The following is a 7305-nucleotide window of genomic DNA, read 5'->3' on the forward strand; positions in this document are numbered from 1 at the left end:
GAGAAAACTTCAGATGAAGAGGGAACAGCCTCCCCATGAGAGCAAGGACATCAGGCGCACCCTCTGTGGTGAAGTCTGCAGGGTGATGTCACCCCTGTGGGGGTGACGCAGGGCTGGGCAGTGTGGGGGACCAGAGAATTGGCCAGGTGATGGGCACCAGCCACTGTGCATGCATGTGGAAGGAGGTGAAAGCAGGCAGTCAGGTATCATACCCAGGTTCTCTGCCGTTGGAGCTCCTGGATGACAAGCTGGTGTGTCAGAGCAGTAGCCAGCGAGCAGCTGGGTCACCCTTCAGGGCATTGACACGACTTGAGGAGCAGCAGGGTGGCAACCATGCAGTGGAGAGGAGAGACCTCGTCCACCTCAGGTTGTCATTAGCTACGTGGGCCTTCTGCTGGATGTACTGCTGATTCATGTTTCTATTCTGCAAGGACTGGTTTCCTGTCCATCCCTGCCTGCAGGTTATTTTTAAGTGGGTTTAAAAGCTAAACCAGGAGTTCCCATCGTGGAGCAGAAACAAATCCAACTAGGAACCATGAGGTTGCCAGTTCGATCCTTGACCTCGCTCAGTGGGTTAATGATCTGGAGTTGCCATGGCTGTGATGTAGGCCGGCAGCAACGGCTCTGATTAGACCCCTAGCCTGGGGACCTCCATATGCTGTGGGTACAGCCCCAAAAAGACAAAAGACAAACATTAATAATAATAAATAAAAACAACCAGAGGATCAGGGAGATCCTCTGGGTAGTCCTCACCCCCTTCACAAGGGTCTTGAGAGTCCCCCCAGTGCTGTGAGCACGGAAAATAGGCAGGGAACTCCTTTCAAGGTATCTTGGGGAGTTCCTGTATGGCACAGCAGGTTAAGAATCTGGCATTCCCTCAGTTGTGGCTCAGGTTGCAACTGCAGCATGGGTTCATCCCCTGGCCTGGGAAATTCTATGTTGTGGGCAAGGCCAAAAAAAAAAGTTCAAACACATCTTTAATCACTAATGCCTGGACAAGCTATTTTCTGTTTCCTTTCATCCGGTTTCCTAGTTTCTGTATAAAATCAAGTCGAAGGAATTCTGAGTATGACAACATCCTGCAGTCACATGCTGGGTGTTGAGGTGCTTTTCCCTTGGCCAACCAGAAGCAGGTGCTGGTTCCTAACTCAGCGGGTTCAGGACTGCAGCCTGTGACATGCTGGGCTGTGTCCAAGGACAGCTTCCAGCTTGACACCAGACAGCTTGCTGTGGCCCCTGGTTTAGGGAGTAAAGATCAGGTAAGGAGAAGCCCCCCCCCCCAATTTGGGTGAGAGACGGAGGGTCAGTTACTCTTGAGCGAACTGGCCAGGGGAGCTGGTGTCCTTTTCAAGTAAGAGTGAAAGGTAACAAGCCTGGTATCAGCCATGCAGATGGTGGGAGGACTAGGAGGGCACAGCGGTGCAGGGTGGGAGGGAGCCATGACCTGGGACACGGGCACCAAAGCCTTCAGGTCCAGGTGCTGGAGGGAGGGCTTTAAGAGTCAGGTGGTAACCAGTGGGTCACATGGCCACCCCCAGAAGTCTGTGCCACCTTTTCAAAAACTTCTGTCAACCCCAGAGAGTATTCTTGCTCCACTGAAATATCCCCATTCCATGAGCATGGGGAGCCAGCCACCTGGCTCTAGGCAGGAGTGTGTGAGGTTTCCGAGGTTCAACAGAGCCCCCAGGGAGCAGGACACTGGTGCAGGACCACCTGAAGAGAGCTTGATACAGACCAGTGCTGAGTTCTAAAGGACTGCGGTGGGTGGGGGTGTTCAATTGCTTGTGAAAGTCTTTGTTGTCCTTACACATCCCACACAGCAGTGGTTTTCAGATTTTCAAGTATTTTTATCACCAGTGCCATTTCATGAAAGGAAATCAATAGAAATTCACTAGCTCTGAATAGGCAAGGCTGGCGCAGCCCAGCACATCCACCTATCTCCCTCCCACAGGCTGTGATGTTTCTTCCCCAAAAGAACCAAAGGGTCATAGAACCTATAGGGAGAGGAGCAGATGCCACAGAAAACAGCAACCAAGGAGCACAGTCAGAGGACACCAGCTCTGTCCAGAGGACATCAGTGGACCCCACATGAGGGTGGGCCTCACGGTGCTTCACATGGGCGCAAGAAACTTGTTCAGACCCCTGGGAAGAGTATAGGAGAATAGGTGACAAGCAGGATGAACTTGTGAGGATGGGGAATGAAGTGTTCGGTGTTGATGCTTGTCTACAGGTGCCAGTATCCACGGCGTGATGAGCGCAGCCGTGAGCAAGCTGGAAGGTGCCTGGGTGTGAGGAGGGGCATCGAGTGCATGGCGCCTGGCAGCTTACAGAGCAAATGGGGTGGGGGGGGAAACAGGCAGTGGCTAAGCATTAAAAAAAGGCCGTTGCTGGAGTTCCCGTCATGGCTCAGTGGTTAACGAATCCGACTAGGAACCATGAGGTTGAGAGTTCGATCCCTGCCCTTGCTCAGTGGGTTAAGGATCGGGCATTGCCATGAGCTGTGGTGTGGGTTGCAGATGCAACTCGGATCCCGAGTTGCTGTGGCTCCGGCATAGGCCGGAGGCTACAGCTCCAATTCATCCCCTAGCCTGGGAACCTCCATATGCTGCGGGAGCGGCCCAAGAAATCACAAAAAGACAAAAAAAAAAAAAAAAAAAAAAGGCCGTTGGTGCCATGGGGAGAAGCAAATGCTCTGCAGAGGCAGCTGCATCATCTGGGAACACGTTTTGGCCAGGCAGGTTTTAAGGAGGAGGGTGAGGTGACAGTCAGTGGTGGCCTCCCTGGCAAAAGGTGCAAGGGCAGAACTGGGAACAGTGTGCAACTATTGGGTTCTGGATGGGGCCCTGCCACCCGCGGTGCAGGCAGGAGGAACAAAAAGAGTGGTGATGTGGCAGCTGAGAAAATAGGATGCCTTCACCTGCTTGCTCCCAGTCACAGATGGAGGCTGGAAACAGGCCCGCCTGGGGCCATTCCTAGGACAATCTGGAATCTGAGGGCTTTGGAAGGAGTCAAGCCAGGTCTTTCCCTTTTTCAGAGGTGGTAGCTTAGATGGGCCTGCCGAGGTGGCAGATGAAAGTGCATTCACCGTGGCTAACACCCCACCCCGACCCCAGGCCCATGAGGGCACTGACCTAGAATGTGGATTCTCTACAGCTCAGTCCCCCTGCTCCCCCCCTCCCCCGGCTGTCAGGGCATACTGCCCACCCTGTGTCAAAGGGTGGCAGGAGCACTTGCAGCCTGGCCTTTCCAGAGCATGTGCAGCAGTTTGGGTTGGGGGAGCAGAGACCAGGGTCTGATCTGGACCCTGAAGCTGAGGGGCTTCAGGTCCTCAGGGTCTCTAAAACTGGGCTGGCAAAATTGGAATGGTAACACCTGCCTCAAGGTGGCTCCCAGGGCATGCATGAACAGATGTGCCTGCAGCTGTTGCTGGTTGCATGCAGTACCCCCCACCCCACTTTCCTTGTCGCTGTGTGCTTTTTGCTGTTTGGCCTTGTGTTTTGATTTTCCTTGAGGTAACGGATGTACGTTTCTGGTTCTGGAGACCCTCAAGAGAGCTTGTCTCTGTCCCATCTGGTCCTCGACACCACATCCCTACCTCCATCCACATCAACAGCAGCCACATGCTTCATTTTGCTCCCCAGGAATCCACCATACACAGTAAGTCTGGAAGGTCATTAACCTTCCTTTGTCAGAACCCTGAGAGATCTGTCATCGTTGGTGTTCTCAAGCCCCCTTTTAAGCACTTCCTGATCCCCGAATCCCCCAAGATCTTCTCTCCAAACCTGGCCCGTCTTGCTCATATCCTCATTTTTTAGACCTTACTGATTTTAGTACAGCTTTAAATTTACAGAGTAATTGACAGATAATAACCAGCGTTTGACACACTTGTTCACTCCTTCTCACCCTCCTCCCAGCCCCTGGTGACCGCATATCTTTTTATTGTCTCCATAGTTTTGACTTTTCAAGTGTCATATAGTTGGAAATACACAGAATTGTAGCCTTTTCAAATTGCCTTCTCCCATGTAGTGACATGCGTTTAAGGTTACTTCATGTCCATGGATTGATGGCCACAACATATCCATCATAATAAAATTGACAAATAAAATTGTATGTATTTAAAGTGTACTGGAGTTCCCATCATGACACAGTGGAAACGATTCCGACTGGGAACCATGAGGTTGCGGGTTCGATCCCTGGCCTCGCTCGGTGGATTAAGGTGTGTACACTTTGCCGTGAGCTGTGGTATAGGTCCCAGACGTGATCCTGCGTGCTGTGGCTGTGGCTTAGGCTGTCAGGACATACTGATTTGACCCCTTGCCTGGGAACTTCCATATGCAACATGTGTGGCCCTAAAATGCAAAAAAATTAAGTGTGGAGTTCCAGTCGTGGTGCAGTGGAAACGAATCTGACTAGGAACTATGAATCTGACTAGGAACCATGAGGTTGCCAGTTCAGTTCGCTGGACTTGCTGAGTGGGTTAAGGATCCAGCTTTGCCTTGAACTGTGGTGTAGATTGCAGACGTGGGCTTGGATCTGGTGTTGCTGTGGCTTACGCCAGCAGCTATAGCTCTGATTAGAAACCCTAGCCTGGGAACCTCCATATGCCACAGGCACAGCCCTAAAAATAAATAAGTAAATAAATAAATCAATAAAGTGTACCACGTGGTGATTGGATGGATATACATATACATGGTGGAGTGGTTACACTATCAGATTGGTTAACACATTATCCCTTCGCATAGTTAGGTTTTTCTGTGTGTGGTGAGAACACCTAAGATCTTCTGTCTTAGAAGATTGCAAGTAGGAGTTCATCTGTGGCACAGCAGATCAAGTATCTGTATTTTCACTGCAGTGGCTCAAGTGCCTAAAAAGAAAAAGAAAATTGCAAGTATAAAGTATAGTATCATTAAGTAGAGTCACCATGCTGCAGACTCCCCAAAACTCATTCATCTTGTAACTGAAGGTGTGTACCCTTTGACCAGCATCTCCCCATTTCCCCCACCCCCCAGCGCCTGGTAACCACTCTAGTTTATCTCTTCACCATTGAATAAGATTACATGGTATGGAAGGACCACACTTTGTTTACCCATTCACCTACAGAAGGACATATTGGTTGCTTCCAGATTGGGGTAATAATGAATAAAATTGCTATGAACATATGTGTGCAGGTTTTTGTGTGGGCACAAGTTTTCAAGTCATTCAGGTAAATATCAAAGAGAACAACTGAACCAGGCACAGTTGTTTTAAGGACGAAATTATACGGATTCTCTAGAATTTGTTCCAGAAAAGTAGAAGCAGAAAAAAAAGGAGTTCCCATCGTGGTGGAAACAAATCTGACTAGGAACCGTGAGGTTTCAGGTTCAATCCCTGGCCTCGCTCAGTGGGTTAATGATCCAGCATTGCCGTGAACTGTGGTATAGGTCACAGACATGACTCGGATCCTGAGTGGCTGTGGCTATTCCTAGCCTGAGAACCTCCATATGCCGAGGGTGCAGCCCTAGGAAAGGCAAAACAAACAAACAAAAAAAGAAAAAGATTACACATCATGTTGGATTTATTCCAGGCATGTAAGTCTGGTTCAACCCTTGGAAACTGATTGTTATCCATCACATCAACAAGCTAAAGAAAAATCACATGATTCCAGTAGATTCAGAAAAAGCATTTGGCAAAATTCAACATCCATTCATCATAGAAATTTAGCAGATTAGATATAGAAGGGAACTTCCTCAATTTGATGAAGAGCATTGATTTAAAAAACAAAAACCTACAGGTTACATACTTTATAATGAGAAAGTACATGCCTTCCCCCTGAAATGAAGAACAAGGTAAGGATGTCTCTCACCACTCCTGTTGAACATCATATTGAAAGAAAAAAACACAACCTGGTATTTTGTTTTCACTGAAATTATCCTTCAAAAATGGATAAGTAGGGAGTTCCCGTTGTGGTACAGTGGAAACAAATCCAACTAGTATCCACGAGGATGTGGATTCAATCCCTGGCCTTGCTCAGTGGGTTAAGGATCTGGCATTGCTCTGGCTGTGGCCTAGGCCAGGAGCTGTAGCTCCGATTCAACCCCTAGCCTGGGAACTTCCATATGCCACGTGTGCAGCCCTAAAAAAAAAAAAAAAAAAAAAAAAGGATAAATATATATTTTCTTAGACAAAACAAACAAACAAAAAAAAAACTAAGGGAATTTACTGCCAGTGGATCTACTTTGCAAAAAATGTTTTAAGAGTTCTTCAGAGAAAAACAAAATGATATATGTCAGAAATTCAGGAGTTCCTGAAGTGGCGCAGTGGTTAATGAACCCGACTAGTATCCATGAGGACACGGGTTTGATCCCTGGCCTTGATCAGCGGGTTAAGGGTCTGGCATTGCCATGAGCTGTGGTGTAGGTCACAGACGTGGCTTGGATCTGGCATTGCTGCGGCTGTGGTGTAGGCCAGCGGCTACAGCTCCCATTTGACCCCTCCATATGCCACGGTTGCAGCGCTAAAGAGTCAAAAAAACAAAAAAAAGTCAGGCCTAGGAATTTCTGCTGTGGCACAACGGAATGGTGGTATCTCTGGAGCACTAGGATGCAGGTTTGATCCGCAGCCCAGCAGAGTGAATTAAGGATCTGGTGTTGCCACAGATGTAGCATAGGTCATAACTGCAGCTCAGATATGATCCCTGACTCTGGAACTCCATGTGCCACTCAAGGCAGTCAAAAAACAAACAAACAAAACTCTTTCTTTAAACATTTAAAAAAACATTCCATTCCTCTCCTTGTTTGTGTGGTTTCTGAAGAGAAGTCTGATGTAATTCCTAGCCTTGTATCTCTATAGGTAACAGAGTTTTATTTGTTTTATTCTGGCTTCTTGCAAAATTCTCTCCTTGTCTTTGATTTTCTGCATCTTGAATATGATATGCCTACGAAGAGATCTTTGGGTATTTATCCTACTCAGTGTTAGCTGAGATTATTAATTTTGAAATATTCTCAGCCATTATTTAACCATTTCCAATTCCTTCTGGAATTCCTATTGTGTATGTGTTAACGTCTTTTATAATTTTCCCACAGTTCTTGGACATCCTGCTCCTTTTTTTCCCTTCTGTGTTTCAGTTTGAGAAGTTTCTAGTGACAGATCTTCGAGCTTACTGATTCTTTCCTCTGATGTGTCCAATCTACAGATGAGCCCATCAAAGTTGTTCTCCATTTCTGTTAGGGTTTTTCCCCCCTAGGGTTTTCTTTTGACTCTTAGTATCCATCTCTCTGCTTACATTACTCATCTGTTCTTGCATGTTGTCCACTTTTTCCATTAGGG

This window comes from Sus scrofa, chromosome 14 (genome assembly GCF_054392235.1).
Source record: "Sus scrofa isolate SSC_HxYL_T2T_F1_AM1 chromosome 14, Sscrofa_HxYL_maternal_Yorkshire_Landrace_v2.0, whole genome shotgun sequence".
Classification (NCBI taxonomy): domain Eukaryota; kingdom Metazoa; phylum Chordata; class Mammalia; order Artiodactyla; family Suidae; genus Sus; species Sus scrofa.